The 25,134-nt window shown below is 44.6% G+C and overlaps 1 protein-coding gene across 13 annotated transcripts in view; it reads right to left on the reverse strand.

Annotated features, from left to right (window-relative positions):
* The window catches only part of PCBP3 (poly(rC) binding protein 3), a 235,080-nt gene that overhangs the window by 164,915 nt on the left and 45,031 nt on the right, over positions 1-25,134 (reverse strand). For 11 of the 13 annotated variants that reach the window (XM_079100763.1, XM_079100777.1, XM_079100767.1 and 8 more), the window contains exon 2: positions 18,748-18,852. The exons of the other annotated variants lie outside the window; for them this stretch is intronic. The gene's annotated coding sequence lies outside the window, so the exon portion shown is untranslated. The remainder of the gene's footprint in view (positions 1-18,747; positions 18,853-25,134) is intronic. 13 annotated transcript variants of the gene reach the window in all.

Here is a 25,134-nt window from a genome sequence, read left to right on the forward strand (position 1 = left end):
TATGCAGCTGGTCTGGATACTGATACAAATCAACACTGCTTTGACTCCAAATCCCTAAAATGAACTTGCCTTCTCACACCCTCCTCCTTCCCACAGTCAATGCACCTGTGTTTCTCTCAGTTCTGAGGCTATGACGACACAGCAAGATAGAAACCACAGGTCGAGAATGGCAGCCACCCAGAGCCAGGCCAGGGAGCTCAGGGAAAGGAGGGTCTTGAAGAGCCAGCAGCCCCATCCCTGGAATATCACGGAAACAAACTTGACCTTATTAAAGCCAGCAGGTTTGAGGATCTCTGCTTCAGCAGCTTAACCTTCTGTACTGTATTCCCCATGAGCTCAACGCAACCCCAGCCTCCCTGTAGCTCAGAGCCAGGTTCCAAAAGCCCTCTGGTACTTGAGTCTATCAGAGATGTGAACCTGCTCCCTACAAACTCCAGACTCCTTCTCAAAAGAAATGCAAACAGCCAACAAATATGTGGAAAAAAAAAAAAAAAAAGTTCAACATCTTTAGCAATCAGGGAAATGCAAATCAAAATTACACTGAAATTTTATCTCACTCCTGTTAGAATGGCAATCATCAAGAATACAAGTAATAAATACTGGCGAGGACATGGGGAAAAAGGAACACTGCTGTTGGTATTGTAAATGAGTACAAGCAATAATGAAATCAGCATGGAAGTTTCTCAAAAGACTAGGCATGGAACCACCCTATGACCCAGCTATACCACTTCTTGGTATTTATCCTAAAAAATTAAAGTATCACACTATAGTGATACATGCATACCCGTGTTTATAGCAGCATAATTCACAAGTCAAGTTATGGAACCAGCCTAGAAGTTTATTAAAAGATGAATGGATAAAGGGCTGGGGTTCAGTGGCAGCATGCTTACCTACCACACAAGAGGCCCTGGGTTCGATCCTCAGCACCACGTAAAAAGTAAAATAAATGTACTGTGTCCACCTACAACTAAAAAATATATTTTAAAAAAAGATGGATGGATAAAGAAACTGTGGTATATATACAATGGAGTTTCATTCATCCATAAAGAAGAACAGAATTATGTCAGTTTCAGGAAAATTAATGGAACTTGGGAGCCTTATGTTAGGTGAAATAGACAAATTCAGAAAGTCAAAGGTTGTACGTTTTCTCTCACGTGTAGAATCTAGGGAGAAAAAAGGGGGGGAAAAAACAGGGGAAAAGGATCTCATGAAAACACAAGGGAAGGCTGGGTTGTGGCTCAGAGGTAGGGCACTTGCCTAACACGTGTGAGGCACTGATTTGATTCTCACCACAACATAAAAATAAATAAAGCAAAGTCATTGTGTCCATATACGAGTAAAAAAAATTTAAATGAATAAATAAAAATAAAAATAAATACAAAAAGAAAACACAAAGGAGATCAGTAAAGTAGAAGAGGATTGGGGGTGGGAGGGAGGAAGGAAGAGAAAAAGGGAGGTATTGGGGAAGAAGACTGACCAAATTATGTTAAGTGCATGTACAAATACGTCACAAGGACTCCCACTATTATGTACAATTATAATGCACAAATAACATTTTTTTAAACAGACATTATGTAGGAGGAAAAAAAAAAAAAAAACAACCCTCCAGACTCCCTCTGTTTGCATGTCATTGTCCCATCTCCCTGGGAGGTCACACAGTGTGTGGGGGGCTTCCCGACCATGCTCCCTGCAGAACAAGCACAACCCCAAAGCTGCACACCATTGCTACCAGTGGGCCCACACAAGCCACCTTCTTGGCTGCAATGCTGTAAAAGGAGCAACTCACAATGAAGAACAGTCCTCCAGGTGGGAGAAAACCACCCAGAGGATGTATAACTTTGGGTTAAAGAATAACAAGGGCTGGGGAGATAGCTCAGTTGGTAGAGTGCTTGCCTCACAAGCACATGGCTCTGGGTTCAATACCCAGCACTGCCAAAAATAATAATAATAATAACAACAATAGCTGATCAGTGCACAACAAAGCCAATGAGATGAAGATTGAAGTGTCTTGGGAGAAAATGACCAGCCAAAATGCATCAGCTAGAAAACGAGTGAAAACATCAAAAGTAGCATTTAAGAAATGAGAAAAGCAGAATCTTATCAAATAGGAGACCAACAATGCTTCTTTTCTAAGTAAAGGAAGATTTGTTGTCTAAATAAAGGATAGAAAAACAAAGTTTCTCAAATCATGTTACAGAAGCAAGATATCACTTACATGATTCCAGAACCACACAAAAAAAATTAGAATAGAAACCTACAGAGCAACATCACATTAGCTAGGACCCCAACCCTAACCCTGAACTTCACACTGGTTCTAACACGACCCCAGCCCTGGCACTGACCTTAACTATACCCCTCACCCTTATTCTAGTCCCAACAAAACATTTGGGATGCACTGCAATTGGAATAATATTAAAAAGCATCAAAAAGATCTAACAGTGCTTACTCCAAGAATCAACATTTGGAATTTCATCAGTGGAACTCATAACATTAAGAGATGAAAGCAGAAAACCATATGACCATCTTAATAGCTGCAACTAACAAATGAAACTTTCATTTTCAATGAAACTTTCTATTTTCAATTAAAAAATAACAACAGGAGGAAACTGTACAACTTAGTGAGGAATGTTTAGCAGACAGCCACATCAAGCACACTTTGCAGTGAAAGCATTTGGGTCAAGTCAGGAATAGGTCAACAGTCAACCAAAAACCCACCTGTGGCCAAAAACATTCAACACACAGTCACACCTAAATGCATAAAAACAGAGTTTCCCTACCAACTATTAGCTGTCTAGTAAGTGCAATAGGAAAAATCCAATTATGATAACCAGATGACACAAATAATTTGGGAAAGAGTTCTAAAGTAAAAACCTACAGCAAGACAGGCTAACAGAATGCCTAAAGAGTCAGGTGGGTTTCCTGAATCAGAAACTGAATACCACAAAAGTATCAACTGTTTACAATTTAAATCACAGGTTTGATGATTTGGAATTGCATCTTAGCACACTAAACTTTTTTTAACTTGAAAATCATCCTAAAATTCATCTAGAAAGCAAGGAGTCAAGTTAAATATTTTCTTAAAATAGTAGGGGTTCTTTGTCAGAACATTTACATTGGTAAATATACAATAAAACCAAAACAATGTGGGATACCAATGGACAGGATATCAGCAGGACCACAGATGGAGCAGTGAGGAGTATGACACACATGCAGGACAGCAGCAGCAGCATAATCGCTGAGAAATGAAGCTCTTTCAAGTGTGCAGTTTCCAAACCTACAAGTGACTTACACTGTCACCCAACAACCCACACCCAAGTAAATCCCAGGGGCTTACACACTAAAGAAAAACAGAAACAAAAGAAAGGGACTGCCACATTTCAGGATGTGCAAGGGTTCTCTAAAAGTAAATTCAATAGAAGATGGCACCACAAAGGAAAATATTGGTGGAACCACCCGTACCACAGAGCAGACCAAAAGGTGAACGCCGCACTTGGTGAAAGTGCCTGCCACAAACATAAAAGCAGATGTCCTCAGCAAGGCCAGAGTGCTGACCTGTCAGGGAAGAGCGCTCTGGTACTGGGCAGCTGCAGCTGCACAGGGTGCAGTCCACTGCTCCACTTCCAGGTGCAGATGGCACAATGCCCCACGTTTCTCAGGGAGCTGCGAGAACTAGTCACCCTAGACCAATGTGGCCACTGCACACTGTAGAATGCTGTGCATCCCCTCTGCTCCAAGAAGACCACATGCAGGACCATGTGCTAAAGCAGAGGCAAGATCCCGAGCACTCCTGCACCAGGAGGCCACCTCACTACCACAGATGGACAGAAGCAAACAAAGGGGAAGAATCCAATTAAATCCATGCCTGCTTACAGCCAAGGGGAGGGGACTATGCCACCATCCTAAGAAGTCTGTCTGGCCAAGTGGAACATTCTGCAGACTGCTAGGCAGCAGAAAAGCAGGACAAAAAAACGTGCAACCATTTTCATCCCTGAAGCACTTGGCCTGGCATGAAATTCTCAAAAGCCCTGAGCATGGGACAAGAGCTGCCCCCACAAGTGGTGCTCATGGCAGAGCAGGGAATGGGGCAGGGGGCGGGAGCCCTGTGAACACTGGGGAGCCCGGAGTGTGGAATGAGGAGCTCTGGGAAGAGAATCCTGCGCGAAGCAGGACAGGCCTGGCTGCAGAGAACTGTGTTCCTGGGATTCTGCAGGCATGGGCGCAGGGTGGGGACCAGGCCCTGCTGGGAAGGAGCAGATGGCAACTGAGGCTGAGTGCTGCCCTAGCAGGAGCAGAAGCAAGGGGAAGGAGCCTGAGGGGCCTGAGTTTAATTGAAATGAAAACAATATTTTCATTTTTTAAAAAATTATAAATGTGCACACTTTTAAAAATTAAATAATTCTACAAGGCTTATAATGAAAGAAAGTGTTTCCCCACAACCGCCACCTTGCTCCTGTGTCATAGAGAACCTTTCTGCCACCCTTCATTCTCCTGTGGTACCTACCTGGCTCTGGATTCCTAGTTACCACATCTGTATCGCTATTCTTGACTTTTCTATGTTACATCCGACGGTTTACTTCCTGCTGTGAAAGATGAGAGCTGACTCCCCACACCGGCCACCACCTCCCGCCCTTTCAAGGATGTGCCTGTGCTCCCGTCATGGGCTCACGTGGTACTGCCACACTTAGTGGTTTCTCTACCATCTCGGCCAAGGTCAGCTGCCTTCTGACTCTGACACACCAGGAACCCCCTCTGACCTCCTGGGCCACTCCTGTAGCCAGCTCCTGTGGTGCTCCTTTCACACCCCGCAGCCCTTCCCTCTCTCTTCCATCCACCCCAGAGTCTCAGGATCTGGAACACAGCCCTGCTTTCACCCTAGGACAGTCCCCTGCTGTGCCCGAAACTCCTGGGTCCCCTGCAGGGCAGGGTCCTCACACGTGGCCAGGGCAGGAAGGGGCTGAGCAGCTGGCCCCTTCAGACAGGCTTTCCACCCATTTCTTATCTCAGCCCCAACTGTATTGCCTCTCCCCTTCTCAGAGGTACACGGTAATGCCATTTCCAAGACCTGGGGAGGCAGACACACACGACACACTAAACACACACCCACACATGCCACACACACCCTCACAGGCACACATGCACATGTGCATACACAAGCCACACTATGCACACATTCCACACACATGCACATAACACACATTCTTGTCAGCTTTTTGCTTTTGAAATTTGCAACCTCTGTCCATCTGCTCTCCAACCTCCAGAGGTCTTTCATTTCCTCTCAATTTCCTAGTAAATTCTTCCTTTTAATGATGTTTTCACTGTGATTTTAGTGAGTTTTTAATAGGAAGCAGAGATCACTGTGAACTCTGAAAATCAAGAACACTGGGAGGATATTTTTTATTTTAGGAAGGGGACTGAGTCACTTTGGGTACTGACAAAAGTGGTCTGCCAATGAGCGGGTAGAGAAGGGAGCACCAGCAGTGTCAGCAATAAGTCCTTAAGAAGAGGAGAGGTATGCTCACCCAGATAAGGGCAGGCCACTCTGCGCAGGAGCAGGAAAGGCCAGGGAGGTACCACCTCTCCTCCTCCCATGAGTGCAGTGCTCAGCTGACCCTGACATTTGGTTGGATGGGGAATCTGGGGAAAGGAAAGCAGGTGCAGAAGGGCCTCAGACAAAATGAGCCTGACAAGAAGAGCTACAGGCACCAGGCAGGATGCAGGGCTGGACCATGCCTTGTGGTCAGGAAGTTCAGGGGAGGCCGGGATGCATGGCTGTGCAGTCTGCCTAGAAACACTGTGCTCCTCTACTAAGTGAACACTCGACACACAGCAAAGCAAAGAGTGTGTGTGAAGTGACCACAGAGCTGACAAAGATGGGGCAGGCCACCTCACTAGCAAGGACCAGAAGGAGCAGGGACAATCACTCCAAAGCCCCTGTTGGAGGAACAGACACTTGGGGGCAGCTCGGTCAGTTCCTCTGCTCAAACCTCCTGACTGCATTCACTAGAGACAAGTGTTAAAGTTCTTATTCATATTTTCCCAATGCTCCATTTCTAAAGTTCTTACAGTAATGGAACAAAAATGTAAATAGCAAATAACCAATGCATTATTGCAAAGAATAAAAGTCCCTGAAGTAAACAAAAACTTTCGTCCAAGTCTGTAATCATTATTTCTTAGTTCCCAGATCTTAGTGTAGGGAAGATGGGGCCAGGAGTAGCTACACCATTAACCAGCTGCAGGGAGTGAAACTGCACTCATGAACCAGGAAGGGCCACCTACCTATGCTTCTCCGAGGAGGACTGCACTCACCTCCCTCCAACGAAGTGGGGAAAGTTAAGCCACCGTGTCCCCTGGGAAGCACTCACTGCAGATGAGCTCTGTTCTGCTTCCCTGCACCACCCAGGAGTCCCAGGGGGAGCAACTGCAGGGCCCAATCAGCATTTGCCCATGGAAGCAGGACCATTCCATTCCAAGCAGCGCAGTGCTCCTAACAGCTCCCTCTCCACCTGCAGAAGAGGCCACGGGTGCCCTATAAAAAGTTCCCTGCCTTCATTTAACTAAGGCCTCAGGGAAATCTGCCTGTTGCAGCCCTTTGGAACCCACTTGCATACAGTCTTGATGGTTCAAACCACACTGCTCATCTCTTCTTCTCAGTCTGGCTGCTCTGGGCCATCACTAGCTTGGAACCTGCTGAGTTGTATGTGCAGCACTGACAGCTGGGATAACATGATGGGACCCAGCTCAGCACACTGGTTTAATTCCAAAACTGGAGGCAAGGTCAGAACTCAAGTACCCCTTCTGCCAGAAGGAATAATTTAGACAACACCAAAGTATGAGGGAAAAGAGGCACAACACAGAGTGTGGTTTACATGTCTGAGTTCCAGAGGCCCTTCCCTTGAGAGTTCTGTGAAAATTAGATCCAGAGTTGCACAATTATAAAACTAGATCCAGAGCTGCACAATTATAAAGCTGGTCCCAAGGCAATAGGGATTTGGATATCCTCTAAGAAGCAGGTATCATAACAGCTCTAGGATTATTTAAAAAAAAACAAACAAACAAAAACAGAACAGAAGCAACTGAGCACAGAGAAAGGGAAGGTGAGGCAGCTCCACTCATCCTACCATGATCTATCCTCAGCCCAGCTCTACAACAACTGATAGGCTGCCTCATGATGGCCGTAAGGTCCCTGACGTGTATCCTGCTGCCACCCTAACCTTGATCCTGCCTCTCCACTCCACACACTGCTCTGGTCACACCAGCGCCTGGTGGCTCCATGAACACACCAAGCAGGTCTGCCATAGACTCTGCTCCAGCTCCCCTTGGCTTGGAACCCTTAACCCAGCGGCAGCCCTGGACTCACTTGGTGCCTACTACAAGGACCTACTCAGATACCCACCCTCCCAGGAACCTTCTTACTTCTATGCCCATGTGGTACCAGGATCCACCCCACTTCTATGTTTCTCCACAGCAGTCCTCACCACCTGACGCTACGGGATGTATTTGCTGACTGTATCCATGTTTCATACCCCTCCAAAGGGATGCCAGGATTCTGGAGGAGTGTCCAGCACAAACCAGGCACTCCTGGCACATCCGCTGGATGAATGCAAGAACAAAATCTCTGATCCAGCAACTTGCTAATAAGAACTGTCCTCTGTGGAAAACAGGACACCAGTACTATGTCACAGACCCCCAACCCTCACCACCATCTCACCTGGAGGACTGTCTCTGCCGAGTGAGTGATGCTCCTGCTGCAGCAGAAAGCTCTGGAAGGTCACTGCACTGTGCCTGCCATGCTCTCTGACGGGGGTCTGCTAAATTCAGGACTGCACAGCAGTGACAGGCTACCCCCAAGCCCACAGATCCCAAGGAGAGGCTGCCACTGGGAGGTCACATTAGCAGGCAGCTCCCTCTTGTTGCTTGCCTCTTGCAACCAAGGTGTCTTGAGTAAGTTACTTTACTCCCCAAGCCTTAGGAAAGTGGGTAGAGAGTGATACCTACCTCAGCGGACACTGTGAAGATAAGCATGTGACTACCTCAAGAAACTCAAGACAACTCAAGAAAGCCAGTGCAGATCAGGCGCCTCATGAATATTAGCAGCTACTATGGTCATGTTGCTTTCCACACGAGACGGTTTACAAACAAGTATTCTGCTAAAAAATTTGAAAACAACATCTATAAGCTTTAGAAAAAGAAAGCCATCTTAAGGAAAACCTGAAAGAAATCATCTAAAGAAGTTTTGCAAATCTAGAGCCAGGGCCCCAGTGAGCATCTGAGACAGGTGTGAGCTGCCATGTGTCACACAGCCTTTCTGCAGACACCACCTACCTGCCGTGTGGCTAGAGGCACACACTGCAGTGCTCGTCACTGCTGGGTTGGTGGCACTGTTGGAGCACAGGCACAAAGGTCTGTCCAGTGAAGCCACTCACAACCAGCACTCAGGCCCCTCCTGAGCCATCAGGTCAGCTGAGCTTTGAAGAAGAAAGGTTAATGGAAAGGAGGATCTTGGTTCTGAGGGGGAGGAAAGCATGTGCCATGCACACTGCCATTGCCCCAGTCTGTCACAGGTCCCTCCCATGCTAAGATGTGACATCAGGCACAAAACCAAGCAAGACTTTAAAAATCAGCTGATGTAAAAAGAACCGTACAGTCTAAAGGCAGGATCTCCATGACAGCGCTTTGAGAAGCAACGCTTACAGGGGACATGTGAAGCTCTCCCTCCACCGATAGTTCTACAGCCTCAGAAAAAATAATTAAAATTGGAAATCATAGGTAAGAAACAAATCCAGAGACAGACATCAACCTAGATATCAAATTTTATCAAACTAATTTATTAAAATAAATATTCATAAGCCAGCTATTTGAAGGTCAAAGGCACGTTCCCAGGGAAAGAATTTCCTAATGAGTGATTAGATTTAAACTGGGTCTGAACTTAGACTGATAAAATCTTAGGGTCTCAGCCATCCAAACTGACCCACAGTTCTACACTTGCCTGAAATCTGGGGCAGAATGGATCCTCAAATTCCTCTAAATCCATGGGAGTGGCCGGGGGAAGAAGAGGTGAGGTCAGACGGGACAGCGCAAGATGCCCACAGGGTCTCGGCAGAGCAATTCACCTGTCGGACAGGAATGAGAGGCCCACCCTACACAGGGTGAAGGAGCAAGTAAACCACTCACAGGGACGCCCACAACAGCCAGGAGTGCGGTGACGCCTGGAGACTGCAGGAGAAAACGCTCTCCTCCAGCGGGCCAGGCTGATGGGCTTCGCAGACCACCACTCTAGACGGCAGACAAAAGACAGGAACCAGGGGTTTTCAGACATGGAACCATGGCAGCACAGGACAATGACCCTGAGAGAAGGGAAGCAGATGCACTGTATCCTATGGCTGCCCCAGCAAGCAGCACGGGGAGTTGCCATAGCACAGGCAAGGTCAGGAGCCCCAAGGGGAGGAGACGGGAGCTGAGAACTCAGGGTGGAAAAAGCAGCTCAAATCTGAGGGCAGAGAACCAGAAAGAGAAGAGCTGCTCAAAGAAAACCTCCCAAGAGTCAAGGTAGAGCCCCTGGGCGCTCATCTGGACTCTGACTGCACCTGGAGTGAGTGAAACCCCTGAAGCCAGGGGAGGAACCAGAGAAAGAGCAAACAGCCTGGTGCTCAGGGCACAGGAGGAGTGCACACTCTCCGCTTGGACTGGAGCTGTGCAGCATGGGGATGGTGGCATCACCTGGAGGGGTGTGACCTCTGTGATTGCTGCAGCTCTGCCCAGCAGCTTAACAATAAAGATCCAAATCAAATGTCTAGAGATGAAAAGGATATCTGAGATAAAACTCCTACTGCGTGAGACCAGCACTGCATCAGAGACCACAAAAGAAGAGCAGTCCATGTGGACAGACAGTCCGTGCAGGCAGAAATGACCCAAAGTAAAGCACAAAGGCAGACGGAACCACCTCCCCACCCCAACAGAAGCTCGCCATCACTGGAGAGCCAGGGGCGGTGGGTCAGACAGCACACACTTAAGGACACAGTGACCAAAAGTTTCAAAAACTGGTGAAGATCATGAGACAACACATAGATCAAGAAGGCCAACAACCAGAAGAAAACATGAAGGGAATTTAAGCCAAGGCATACGATAATCAACTAACTAAAAACAAATTGAAAATCAGGCAGAAAAAAATAGTCTACTCATTAACTGTTCTTACCACAAGAAAACCTGAGAAGGAAGAGGAGCATGTGAGAAGCCCTCTGTGCTACTCTCCGCAATGTAACCTCCCAGCTGTATGTGTCCATAATATCATGCTGTGTCTTTAGTATGCACAAAAAAAGTTTATTTTTACAATAAAGGAAAAGTACAAAGGCACAAGCGTCATGCGGTGGGCAGAGAGATGCTCGGGTGCAGCCAGAGCCAGCAGGTGACATCCAGAGCAAGGAGAGACATCCGGCCACCAGAAGAGAATACCAGACATAGCAACTAGGACTTGCAAACACAAGCATAAAATGGTGGCTTCTCCCAATGAACATGGACGTCACTCTAGTCCAACATGGCCAGAAAACCCTGAGGAAGCCCACAGCACAAGAGGAAATCTAGATCTACAAAAAGAAACGAAATGCACTAGAAACAGGAACCACATGAACATACAAACCTTTTCCCTAAATTATTTTAAGACATTTTTTTAGTTGTCAATGGACCTTTATTTTATTAGTTTATATGCAGTGCTGAGAATTGAACCCAGTGCCTCACACATGCTAGGCAAGCGCTCTACCATTAAGCCACAACCCAGCCCCTCCCTTAATTTTTAAGAGTGTTCTCAAAGGTAATGTGCCATTTAAAGCAAAAATATTAGCAATGTACTGTGGGACAATGTAGAAGTAAAATGGCATGATATAAAATGAAAAAAATAATACAAAGGCCAGGAAAAGTGAGAGAAATACACTGTTGTAAGGTCTTTACTATAAGTGGACTGTGATAGGCTAAGGATATATGCAACGAATCCCAAAGCAATCCCTAAAAACAAACAGATATGATTAATAAGCTCGTAAAGAGATATGATTAACAAGCTGATCACAAAAGTACTCAATACAAAATAAGGCAGAAAAGGAGAATAGGGAGACCTAATAAAAATGGGAAAAAATATAAAACCAAGAGAAAAATGAGAAATTTATACCCAACCATATCAATATTCATATTAAATATAGATGGTCTAAACATTCCAATTAAAACAAGAAATTTTAAAACTCAATAAAAAAGCAGAACCACAGTAATTGCTATTTATAAGAAACACTTTTAAATATAAACATACACATAGTTTAAAAGAAAAGGGATGGGAAATTATGTACCATGATAATATTAATCATAAGAAAACTGGAATCACTTATAAGAATATCAAAAAAGTAGGTTTCAGAGAAAAACTATAGTACCAGAAATAAATAAGGACATTATATGATAAAAGGGGTCAATTCATCAAAAGAAAATAATAATCCTAAATGCTTATTCATGTAATAAAAGAGCTTAAAATATATGAGGCAAAAACTGATAGGACCAAAAGAAACAGACAAATTCACAATTATAGTGGGAGTTTTCTACGTTTTTCTATCAAATTTATTTATTTATAAATTCTATCAAATTTATTTTTAAAAAACTATACGGAATATCAGTAAGGGATTCAGAAGCAACATCCTCCTCCAACATGACTTAATTGACATTTAGAGAACACTTCACACTCAAATACAACAGAATACACATTCTTTTCAAGTGATCATGGACTATTTTTGAAGACCATACTATGAGCCATTAAAAAAGTTCCAATAAACTTTAAAGGAATAAGATCTTTTAAAAAATGTTTCCTGAACACAAGCAAATTAAATTAGAAAACAATTAAATTAAAAACAACTAACATCTGAAAAGTCCTCCAAATACTTGGAAAATGAATAGCATACATTTGAGTAACACAGGTCAAAGAAGAAATCGTGACAGAAATTCAAAAGAACTTTAACCTGAATAAACATAAGAAAACACAATACTTTGTGGGATACAGCAAAAGAAAGAAATTTATAGCACAGATGTATACATTAGAGGTCTCAATTACCTAGACTTTCTAAGGCTAAAAGGACAAAGTAAGCAGAAAGGAAAAAAAACTAGAAATCTTCAAGCTGGGAAAAAATATATACAGAAAATTAATGAAACTAAAAGTTGGTTCTTTGATTAAGATCAATATCGATCAACATTTAGCCAGAATAATCAGGGGGCAAAAAAGGGAGAAAACACAAATTATCATTATCAAAAAGATAAATAGAAATTATTACAGATAAAAACCAGACAACACAATTTTAAAAGTGGGCAAAATATGTGATCAGATACATCACCAAAGAAGATACATGGATGGCAAATAAGCACACAAAGACGGTCTTGCCAGGCATGGTGGCACACTCTGTGATAAATAAGCACACAAAGACGGTCTTGCCAGGCATGGTGGCACACTCTGTGATCCCACAGGCGCCAAAGGCTGAAGCAGGAAGGTCTCAAGTTTAGAGTCAGCCTCAGCAACTTAGCGAGGCACCTGTCTATAAATAAAGATAAAAAAGGGCTGGGGATGTGGCTCAGGGGTTAAGCACCCCTGGGTTCAATTGCTGGTACCAAAAACAAAAAAAAAGAAAGAAAAAGAAAAAAATGGTCTTACAGAGAATGAGAGAATGAAGAACACATGCTGTCCAGATGACCCAGAACTAACAGCAATAAAGCACAGAGGTCATGTGAAGACATCTTCCTCCAAATCCTGAACACAGATGAAGAAATCTAAAACACAGGTGACCTACAAGAGAGGGACCAAAATGTCCACTAGACAGACAGATAGACCACATTGTATTATGTATTTGCAACCCTCAGATAGGAGAGAAGGCTACTTGAGGGTGTGAACAGGGTGGATCAGGCTCCACTAACGCTCCAGAACAGTTAGGGCCTGGGGCAAAAGCACCATCCAGGATAGAAGGGAGCAAGCCACTGTCAACCACACAGGGACAGCCCACCTCAGTCCATCATGCCTCCGCTGGGCTTAGGCCATGAGCTTCATGGGCATGGAACTGGGTCCTCCACTCTTCTCTGTTGACTGCACTCACTCCCCACGTAAATCCCCCAGTCCTTTGCCATAAATAGTCTTTCTCTTTGATAATTTCTAAATTAGTCTCCCTTTCCCTTCTGCCTCCACCCATCTCCTATAACAACTGTTCACCTGACCAAACCACTTGGTTGTCTATTATCTGAAGTCCTTATCTCCCTCTCACCCCAAGCCTGACCCACCTGAGTTGCACAGGTCCTCATCATCCCGTGTCCTCCTCACGCCCACTCCCTGACGATGCTCTATACTCAGCACACTCTGACACCAGCCCTCAGCAGCATCCCTCCACAGCACTTCAGTTTCCCTACAGACTGACACCCTCAGCACAAACCTACTCCCCTCTTTCCTTTCCTGTGGCCAGAGCGAGTGAGCCTCTGAAAATGAACCATAGGCCAAATGGTCCTGCACCAAAGGCTGAACCCAATTCCTCAGTCACTGTCTGGTCACCTGCCTTCCTGACCACTCTCCCCCAGATGCCCTTTCCCCACAGCAGCACATCTCTCTCTCTCCATTTCACCAAATCCATCCTACATCTGGTTACTCTCCCGCCTAAAGCACATGTCTGGCTCCTCCCTGTCTCCCAACTGGGCCACCATCTCCTCAGAAAGGCCTCCTCTGACCACTTGGTGGGACCAGGCAGTAGCCAGCTTCTCTTGGGTAGTCCTTCTCTTCTGACCATCTAGCATGAGTCTACTGACACTTCACCCCCATTAGAAGTAACTCCCACAGTGGCAGGAATCTCATCTGTGTCCCAGATCACACCCCAGAACCTGGACGAGGTCTTGTATGAGGTGGGCTCTTGGCTGATGATGGACAGGGACACACCTGAACACCTGAGGATAGACATGTCTCCCAGGTGGGACCGGTATATGCAGGATAGGGTCCTCTCCCTGAGTGGCAGATCCCTAGTGGAGATGAGAGAACTTCAGGGAGAAGTTTGCTGGGAAGCCCAGGATGTGCTTAGCTCCCCTGCTTTTTTTTAATCATAGGATGAAACAGACCTTTTAGGTGGGGGAAGACATTGTACCTAACAAGAAACACTTACAATTCACAAGAACTTCTGATCAGACATCATTTGCTCAGGATCCAGGCACTGTGTGTGGGCAGGTACTCAGGCCAGAGTTGCTGCTGATGGGTCCTGGGCTCACAGGAACCCAGAGCCCAGGCTCCCACATTGGCCCAAGTTTGCAGACACTTCCCGGCATTGTACATGAAATCACACACCCACAACAGAATGTTTTCATTACAGAGATTAATAGACAAGTGATAAGGCAAAAGAAACAAGTGAACTGTTGATGCCTTCAGAAGACTTAGCCATGGCACAGTCAGGTTGGTTTCCTTAAGTTCGTATCTGTAAGCTTCCTACTGTTAGGTAGGAAGTTCCATAAAATACCGCAGTGTTCCAACCAGAGCATGCACCTCCCATACACATGCTCCTTACTTTTGGAGGGATGGCTCTGACAGACACAGCCTCTGCATTCCACCAGCCTGAAACAGTCAGCCGTGCTGCTCCAACTGTGGGAGGAGGGCCCCTTCTCAGTCCACTGAGGCCCCATCCCAAAGCTGGGTTTCCTCTGCCCTCACCTCCTCCAACACACCACCCCACACACCCACACATTTGATGCCCCTTGTCAATCTCAGGCTTGCAATGACACCAGGATGTTGGTGGTTTTGCAGCTGGGCACAACTGGTAGTATGGCTCCTAGAAATTTGCTCATAGGTCCCATTTCTGCTAAATGTGTTGCAGGGGGCTTAGACTCTGACAGATCTCACTGAAGGAAGAACAGCAAATGCTATTTTTATTCAAACACTAAGCAGGCCACTGCAAGGATCTGACTTCAGGGTGGCTTGACTCTGAATTTCTCCAGATCTGGGGGACAGAGCATCTCATTAGCTTGCCCCCTGCAGCAGAGTGGACCAAATCCTACAGTGCCAACAAGAAGCAGAAGGTGCAGAAATGAGGGGAAAGGGGCCTCCATGGGGTAAGGACAGGCAAGGATGACCTGTCCCAATTCCCATCACAGAATCACCACCAGGCAATCATCATTTCTAAGTAATGAGCCTCTTGCAAACAGTCTCACGGAAAGAAGGACGCAGTCAGGGGTGAGCTTTTACTCCACCTCAGAACGCAGCATCCTGAAGCCAATGCTTGGCTGTGATGCAACTGACGAGGCTGGAGGATGTAGAACACGCAGGCCACGCTTACCAGGGCCTGGTCACCCCACTGCACTTTCCTTCATGCAGACACTGGGGACACTGAGTTCCTTCCACACATGAGTTCAGTGTCTTCCCACACACCTGCTCGCTTCCACTCACATATTTCAGAGTGCAGGCATAGACGCACATGTTTCGGTCTTTCTAAATTATATTTATGGACTTTAATCATGATCATCTTGCAATAATTTATAGAAGAGTTTTTACTTCAATGTCCACTACATGGACTTACTAAGTTTAAATTTAAACTGCATTGCTGTTACTGTCCGAGTCCTGAGTGGGTCACTCTCATGGCCAGGACCAGAAACAGGAAGTATTGAAGTTGCCTAAAATACATCTGCTGGACTTTCCTGATGGTAACCGATCAGTGACAAAGGATCAGTCCTGCACAGCCTTGCCTCAGAACCTCCCAGGAGGGCAGATCCCTGCAGAGGTAGACCCAGCCCTGCTATCCAACACAAGGAACCGCCACACCTGCCCTCTGTGTGGAAAGCATGGAAAGTATAGAAAAGTACAAGATATACATCTGAAAGCAACTCCAAGTACTTTCCACATACAGCAGGAGAGTATTTTTCTTCTAAGCACATCTACCTATTTTTTAAAACAAGTGACATCAATTATATGTTCTCCCCAAGCAATGGAGTATATCTATATCTGTAACATTTGTAGAAAATTTTCATAACATTTTAGCCTTTTAATAATTTATATTGACATTCAAAGAAAACTGTCTTTGAAAATCAAACATCTACTATTTAAGATTATCTGGATTACTTTTATGCTTAGAAAAATGCTTCTGCAACTCAAAGATCAGATTAATATTCACATCTAGTAATAACAACATATTTATTTTCCTATGAATATGAAGGTGATATATGGTCACTGAGGAAAATTTAGAAAATTCAGAAATTTGTGAAACAGATATCAGCAGCAATTCCATCTCTCAGAGATGGACGCTGAGGCTGAACCTCTGGAAGCCTGTAAGCACACATCTAATGTGCCACAGGCCAGGCACACACACACTCCCCTGCAGGTCATACCACACTGTGTGTCATGAATCACTTCCACAAACACTAGCTGCTCCCTAACATTCCCCTGTGCTGTACAGTATAGTAACTATTTATTAAGTCCTCTATCATTGGGCATTTGGGCTGTTTCCAATCCTTAGTTTTTTAAGGTAATACTACAATGAACATTCTCCACACATAAATATGGCACTTACCTGACTGTCTTCTGAAGGCAAATTCATAAGAGTTTTCAGTCAAAGTCCATAAATATTTTTGAAGCTTTTTATATACATGGAAAAAGAGTCCTCCAAAAGCCTCTTCCTGACAGTCACCCTCTCAGACACATGACATGGCACCCTTGGTCTCTGATTCTGGCCACAACTCTACACTGAAAACCTCTAAAGAGCCATGCCAGTAAGACGGTCTATGATGATGCATGTGCACTGGCCTCATCTACGAACAGAGGCTCAGCACCCTCCCACCCTGGTTAGTATCTGGGCTCCTTGCATGAAATACCTGCTCAGCACCTGACAGTGACGTGACTGAGTGGAATCAGTGAGGTACATGAGGGGTGCAGAAAGAGGCATCATTCATTCCTAGTCAAAGGTTCAACAAATTTAGATACTTTGTAGAGAAGAAATTCTGGCATTTTCATATAAGAATAATTTTTAAATGGATCTAAGGATAATAGAATCAAATTGGGGCAGGGCAGAAATCACTATGAGCTCAGTGTATAAAGATTTGTCTCCAGTTCTCTCACCAAAGGTAGACTCCATGAATACTCCTGGATACCCTGGAGCCAAGAGTTTAGACTCTTGTACTACTCCTCCTTGCAGTGGTGGGGTGATTTGCCAAATAGCTGCTTCTACAACTTGAGGCAGGAAAAAAATCACAGGGACTGCACACAGTGTCCTGACCATAATACAAGACACCTACAAACATCTGGAGGCAGCCTTGGGTGGCACAAACTGCGGCCCAGAGGGGGCTCCAGCCACACTGCAGCCATCTCTGCATTCAAAAGGATAATGACCATTCTAGTTCCAAGTCTGAAACAGGAGCTCAAGTTGAACTCAAAGTCCAAACCATCTCAGAATACACAACCAAATCTCCAGTCTCATCAACTCCCTTTTCTGACATGTGCAGACTACTCCCTGCTGGTCTGAGATGCTGCTGCTAACCCGCTGCAGGTTATCTGTACAGGCAAGGCAGGAGAAGCATCGGTATAACCACTGCCACCTATGAGGATAGCGACAGCGGTGATGGAGAACTAAAACCGCTGTGCATCTCTATCTTTCAAAGGTCTAGATGCAGTAATAAATACCGTGGCCACTGCATTTCTGTATGCTGTTACTGCAAATGTGTTTAAAGAACAAGTGACTAACACTACTGAAACTGGTTTTTAAAAACTGACTAGTATATGTATTTAACATATTGATCCCAAAATAAAGTACTAACAGCAGCAATGTTCTTTCTATACAAACACCTGCCACTTCACACTGCTGTTTGTCTTTCCATGTCCATCTGGTGATGCCATGTCTGTAGTCACTTGGCTGTTGCACACTGCCCCTTTCTCTTGCCAACCTTGGGACACAGTGTGTGGTGACTCTGCCTATGGAGATTCTGAGACCTGGTGATCACTCAGCTCTCAGATGTGCTATCGTGACTAGTTATACTAAAAATGGTTCCTTCTTCTACTTCCAGAGTATAACTTTCTCCACATACACTCCCGTCCATTCCTTGTTGTCAACCCTCCCAGCAATGGCTGGGCTTGCGCCCTCCCATCGGTAGTCCCCAGTTGCCTGTGCCCATGCGGAGCCCGCCCTCTCCACAGCCTCAGTCATACATCTGCATTCCAGGGTATGACACAACTTTGCTTAACTAGCCACAGCTGACACAAAGGCACACACGCCCTCCCTGCATTCCTCCTGCATGTCTGGCCCAAGGCAGAACTTCCACATGCTCCCACCTTATAGGAGCCAGGCTCCACACTACTTGCTTCTGCACAAGCACCAGACTGTTTTCACTTGCTCAGCTTTCTAGAACATTCTGACATCAGGATCAGCAGCACTGCACTGCTGTTCTTTTCCAAAATTTGATGGCTACTCTTACACAAATTATTTCCTTGGGACATTTAGAAGCAGTTCATCAATTTCCATAAAATATCCTGTAGCAATTACATCAGTTTAAAAAAAATGTATAAAACATAGTGGGTAACTGACATCTGTGGGAATGGCAGGGTAATGACCACCAACAGCTCTCCCTCCATAAAATCAGAGAGAACACTGGCAAAAATGGTCATAATTAACTTTTAAGAACTCTGCAAATTAATCAAGAGGTTGCAGCAATCCAAGGGTCATCTGTTCAAGAAAACAAACAAGCGGGGCCTTGTTTGGCAGGAATGGCAAGCTTTGTGGCACTGTCACTTACCCTGCCCCATCCCCTTCCCAGCTCCAGGAAAGCTCTGCAGGCAGAAGCAGCAGCCGCAGCAGGGAGGGCAACGCAGGGCGTCCTCCACGGCCTGAGCAGGCACACCTGCGTTTGAAAGAGAAGGAGGGTCTCAACTCAGCAAACCAAACTTCACCTAAAGAAACAAGAAAGGTGAGAGGAAATAACCTCGCTAACAAGCAGATTCAAGAAAACAGCGCTCAAGCAAAAATAAACAATAGAAAGACCGAAAGTTGGTTCCTTGAAAAGATCAACACTGAGAAACCTTTCCTAGGTTGAAAAAAGAGAAGATTCAAATAACTAAAACTGGGAATGAAAGAGGATGCTACTTCCAAACTTACACGGGAGGGATTAAAGGAAACACTATGAGCAATTTTACACCAACAAATGAGATAAACAGGATGAAGTGAACAAATTCCTACAAATACGTACAAATTATAGAAACTGACAAGAAAAACAGAAAATCTGAATAAACCTAAAATAAGACATTGAATTAGTAATCAAAAAACTTTCCATAAGGAACCATGTCCAGGACCACATGGCTTCACTGGTGAATTCTGCCAAATATTTAAAGAAGAATTGACATTGATCCTTCATTAACTCTCCCAAAATGCAAACGAGGAAAAGATAAATCCCAACTCACTCCACAAGGCCCACAGTACCCAGTCACCAAAACCAGACGGAGACCTCAGAGGACGATCACAAACCAATATCTCTCACAACAAAACACCAAATCCTGAAATACATAAAAAAGAATCACACACCATCACCACATAGGATTGATCAAACAAAACAAAACAAAACAAAAAAATGCAAGGTTGGTTTAACATTCAAAAATCAATGTGTTATGTCATATTAATGGAATAAAAGATAGAAACTGCTTTTTTTCCATTTTGCAAACTTCCACTCTTTTTTTACATTTTTCAAATTGTCAATGGATCTTTTATTTCATTCATTTACTTACATGTGGTGCTGAGGATTGAACCCAGGGCCTCACACATGCCAGGCAAGTGCTCTACCACTGAGCCACAACTCCAGCCCTGCAAACTTTCATTCTTAACCTTCCTTTCTTCTACTTTTTGCTAAGTTTTTAACTTGGACACTTAAATAACTGATCTTCAGTCAAGCAATGCACAACTACGAGACTTTTATTTACATGGTTAGAGTCGTCCAATTCTAGATATTTCCACTGGAACTTCCTCCTTAAATTGAATGATTTTAGTGTTTTAAATGTCTTACATATAAGGCTTCCTTCTCTGTGCTTTTATTATTGATTTCTGACTTAACTACTTTGGTCAAAGAACACGGCCTGAGAGAATTAGCAATTTACTTTATGACCAAATATAAGGACAGATTTGGGGAATGTTTCATGTGCCTCAAGAGGGTATGCACTCTAGGCTGGCCACATTTTTATATGGTGAAGACGTAAAGCTGGATATATGCACCACTAAAATCATGAATACTTTTATTTGTATGTGTTCATTTGACCTATGATTACTGAAAAGAGAACATCAAAATACCTCACATGATTGCAGACATATCAATTTCTCCTCATCAGTCACTCAGTTTTTCTCTACATTCTAGTTATTACACATAGATAGATTTTCTACATACTTAGGTTTAGCTATTAGCTAGTCATATACCACCCGAAGTGTCTTAGTGGAAGACAGACCACACATAATCAGGAAGCCCCATCAGACTGTACTGCAGCTGAGCTGGGCATGGTGGCACACTCCTGTAGTCCCAGCTACTCAGAAGGCTGAGGCAGGGGGATGACTTGAGTCCAAGAGTTGGAGACCAGCCCAGAAAGCACAGCAAGACAAACAACAACAGATCACAATGGAGCTGAACCCTGGCTGGCAGTGTGACAGCCATGCCAACAGCACAATGCCATGCTCACATGGTGGTGCTGGTATAAACAAACCTCTTGCTGCCTGCTGCATCTCAGTGCAGATCTCACCACTATGCAAAGCACACACTGCATACTGGCAAAGACAATGCCTGCTTATTGTTTACCATGCTACACTTCAGTCACTATGTTAGAGTGCATCCTTTATGCTTAGAAGAAGGACAGCTTGCGTACAGCTGCCCTCAGTCCAGCTCTGGGGATTCCGGAAGGTCTTGTTATCAGAGAGGATGACGGCTCCATGCATGCCACTGCCCTGAAGACCTTCCAATGGGACAAGAGGTGAGGTGGAAGACTGCAGTACTGATGATGGTGACCCTGTGCAGGCCTAGCTAGCATGACTGCTTGTCTTAGTTTTTAACAAAAATTTTAAATTTTTTCTTTAATTTAGAAATAGAAGAGTTTACAGAATAAAAATAGAAAGAAAATACTTTTGTGCAACTATACAATATGATTACAAAGTTACATATTATTACAAAAGTGTTAGGAAGTTTTAAAAATAAAGTTTATAAAGAAAAAAGTCACAGTAGGCTATAAAAAAAGAGTACCAAATGGAAAAAATATTCTGCTATAAAGTTAGTGTAGCCTAAATGCACAGTTTATGAGTCTACAATTTACAGGAATGTCCCACCACGCACTGACTTGCCCACAACCACTTCCAGTCCTGTCAGCTCCTCTCATGGCTAGTGCCCTATAGAGCTGGGCCATCTTCTGCAGTGCATCCTGGGTCTCCTCATGGAGTCTTCCACTGAAGCAGGCAAGAACAAGATCCACAGGACAGGAATCTACCTATGACACAATGATAGCTTAAGCCTATGCACACAGAGAACCTGTGTGGAGTGGACTGGTCACATGCCACATGGCTACACATCTTCCCTATGGCCCTCAAAAACATGGTGGGAAGAAGGCAGACCCTCATCCCAGGGACCTGTGTGGGACAGCCCAAAAGGAGAGTGCTCAGGGACCTGCAGTGCACTTCCAGCTGAGACCATGCAGGCTAAGCCCTCCTCACAGGCTGCAAGCAGGGTCAGAGGTGCAGGCACGTCTTCACGGAGCACTCGTGGTATGTACAAGGAACGAAGGGACAGGTATGCCAATGGCCTTAGCACCAGGTAGGGAGAATCCGCTGCCCTCAGAAGGTAATCATTGGTGCAAAAGATAACACTGCCGCCTCCTGGGGAGAGCAGGAAAACTGAATGGAGGACAAGGCTGTGTTTGTGCCAGCCACATGGGCAGTACTGGGCATAGAGTCTGCAGACAGGCAGGCCTGGCAGATGGGAAGTAAAAGCAAGGTCAGAGGCTCAGCCCAGGCTGTCCAAACCAAAAGGAGAAGTGATGGTCAAGTTGGAGGGTAGGTTGCCAGCCAATGCCAGAGACCTGGAAGGTAAGACCATGGGGCTGGCTAGTGGGGTGTTTCTCGGAAAGATCAAAGGAGGCCAAGGACAACTTCTGAGATGTGGTAGCATGCTGAAATCTGGAACTGTATTCCTAGTGGAAGCAATTTCCTAAAGTCTAGATAATACACTTATCCCAAAATTCCCTTGTGGTCCTAGCAGCTGAGGACCTGTATGGTTCACTGCAAGGGCAGCAAGAGTCTGCCATAAATTATACAAAAGAAGTAGCCTCCATAGAAATGTGTAATCATAATGGATAGAAGAATGTGGATCTCAAAAACAGCTCAAGCTAACAAGATGCTGTGACTGCAAACCAACATTTACCTTGTTAGCGGGAGACTTGTGGACAAGTCATCCAGTAACAAGGCACAAGAGGGTCAGTTTTCAAAAATAGCTAATCAAATAAAAACCTGGCAAAGTTAGTGAAGTACACACTATCACAAGGAGACACAACCTCACACTTGTTAGAACTGCTAAAATCCAAAAAATTGAAAATAACAACTGCTGGCACATAGGGATGCAGAACAGCACAGCCACTCAGAAAGACAGCTTGCTGATTCCCTGTAAACTAACTGTGCTCTCATCAGACCACCTTCAGCTGCACTCCCTGGTCTCACCCACATGGGCTGAAAACTTACATTCACACAAAGGCCTGTACACAAACTATAAGAGCAGCTTTATTCAGACTGCCAAAAGCTGGAAGCAACCAAGACACCTTTCAATAGGTGAAAAGACAGGCAAGCTGGCACATTCATAGGATTGAGTACCATCAGTGAGAAAAAGAAATGAACTGTCAAGCTACAAAGACACAGATGAATTGTAAAGGTGTATCACTAAGTAAAAGAAGCCAGTCTAGAGAAGCTGTGTGGTGTACGATTCCAACTATTAGCCATTATGGAAAAGGCGAAATGACAGCATGGCAACAGATCCATGGTTATCAGGGCTCAGACACAGGGTGAATGAGCAGAGGATGGGGAATTTTTCTGGTGGTAAAAGTACTCTATACTGGTAATATTGTGATGCCAACTATAAGATATGAAGCGGCCGTCAAAATCCACAGAATTTAGACTGGGGTTATAGCTCAATTCGTAGAGTGCTTGCCTAGCAAGCTCAAGGCCCTGGGTTCAATCCCCAGCACCGCAAAAAAAAAAAAAAAAAAAAAAAAAAAAAAAAAAAAAAAAACCAAAGAATTTTACAACATAAAATGTAAACCTTAATTTTTACAAAAATCATTTAGATAGGTGGGGGAATTCGAAAACAGAATGAGGAATGCGAGGACACAATCTAACTGCACTAAAGACATATGAAATGTCTCACCCAAGGGTGGGAAATAAGGAGCTCTGGAGTGGAGTGGAGTCTGCAAGACTCAAGGCGACAGAAAGCTCACACAAACAAGTGCCACGCTACAGTTGGTGAGGCCATTCCCAGGAAGAAATGACTTAACAATCCCAACACTGCTGTGCATGTCCACTGGAACCCAACCATTAAAGAATTAAGTAAAGGGATGGTGGATGATGGGAACAAGGTGTCTTGTTTTTTGGAGTGGGGGTTACACACAAGAATTGAGAAGCTACAGTGATCCATCTGGCACTGAACCAGAGCTAGAAATGTCCGTATGAATGGATGTTCAGCTTAACACAGACACAGAAGACTACATATAGAGTATTTAGATATGTGCATTGTACTGGTTGGCACACACAAGTACATCCTTTGCTTTGTCAGTTAGAAGGACCTAAAGCAACAAAACCCAGTACATGTAGATCTACATGTAGATCCAGCAACCAAACATTGGTTTCTTATACTATCTGCTGACCAAAGGAACCAGGAACCATTGGAGAAATAGCTAATCCTGGGATGAGGGCAGGAAATACACAAAGTAATCCTGTAGCACCACACAGTGCCAAGTAAAGAAGTGCTTAACAAAGAAGCACACACAATGATCGAGGCGGCAAGGAGACACTGGAGCCAACTGGAAGAGCTTCCAGAGGGCCAAAGCTGGAATGAGTTGGAAAAAAAAAAAAATGCAGCGTGGAACTGTAAACCAAAGTATAAAATAAATATGCATGAGTTCAGGTTGATATATAAATAAATGGGAGAAAACAGATAAATCACCAACAATGATCCAAATTGTTCACAGAGACATTCCAACCTCAGTAATGAGGCGAAGTATGACTTTCCATTCCTTAAACATGCACTGCACACAGTGACTTCCTCCCAAGGAGGGGATGATGGAAAGAGAAACAGACACTGTGAGAAACCTCCGAACCCCCTCTCCCAGGTGTCCAGGTCAGCATCACAGTGAGAAGCCAGGTGGACAGCGTGCCCTTGGCAGATGAGGAAAATGGCGCTCAGTTCTGCGGTCTTCCTTCCAAGCTCATAACCCCAGTCCAACCACGAGAAAACACCAGACCCCAGCAGCTCCCAGTAGAGTGGCAATCTACAAAATACCTGACCAGTCCTCCTCAAAAATGTCCAGGTCATCAAAAACAAGGGAAGTGTGGGAAGCCAGCACAGCCTCTAAGAGGAGCCTACCTAGACATGATGGTTACCTGCAATGGGTCCCTGACAGGATCTTGGAACAGAAGAAGACATCAGGGGAGACTGAGGACATACAAGGGACAGACAGTAGTTCACAGCAATGTCTCAGCACTGGCCTCAACCATGACAAATGTAGCTTACTAAGGTAAGATGTTAAACTACGTGGGGCATACAGCAATTGTCTAAGCTATCTTCAGAATAACTCTTAAATCTAAAATGGTTCTAAAATGAAACATTTATTCTTAAAAAAAAAAAAAAAAAAAAAAGCAACAAAGAAGAAGACTTAAGCCACCGATTAGTCTGTTCCTGGTGGGAAAACAGTAATTGTCCCAGAGAACTGTCAAATTTGAAGAGTCATCACCATCTTCTGCGTGGATATTGTGGAAGTCAGGGCAGATGCATATTTAGGAGAACACATAAGGTCCAAGCTGCAGGCAGCACTCCAGACTGTGCCACTCAGGGCCTCCTGCTACCTGTGGTATATTTAGGGAGCCGTGTTTCCCTTCTGACACAGGTATGGGATGTTTGGTC

This window comes from Sciurus vulgaris (assembly GCF_902686455.1).
Source record: "Sciurus vulgaris genome assembly, chromosome: 10".
Taxonomy (NCBI): domain Eukaryota; kingdom Metazoa; phylum Chordata; class Mammalia; order Rodentia; family Sciuridae; genus Sciurus; species Sciurus vulgaris.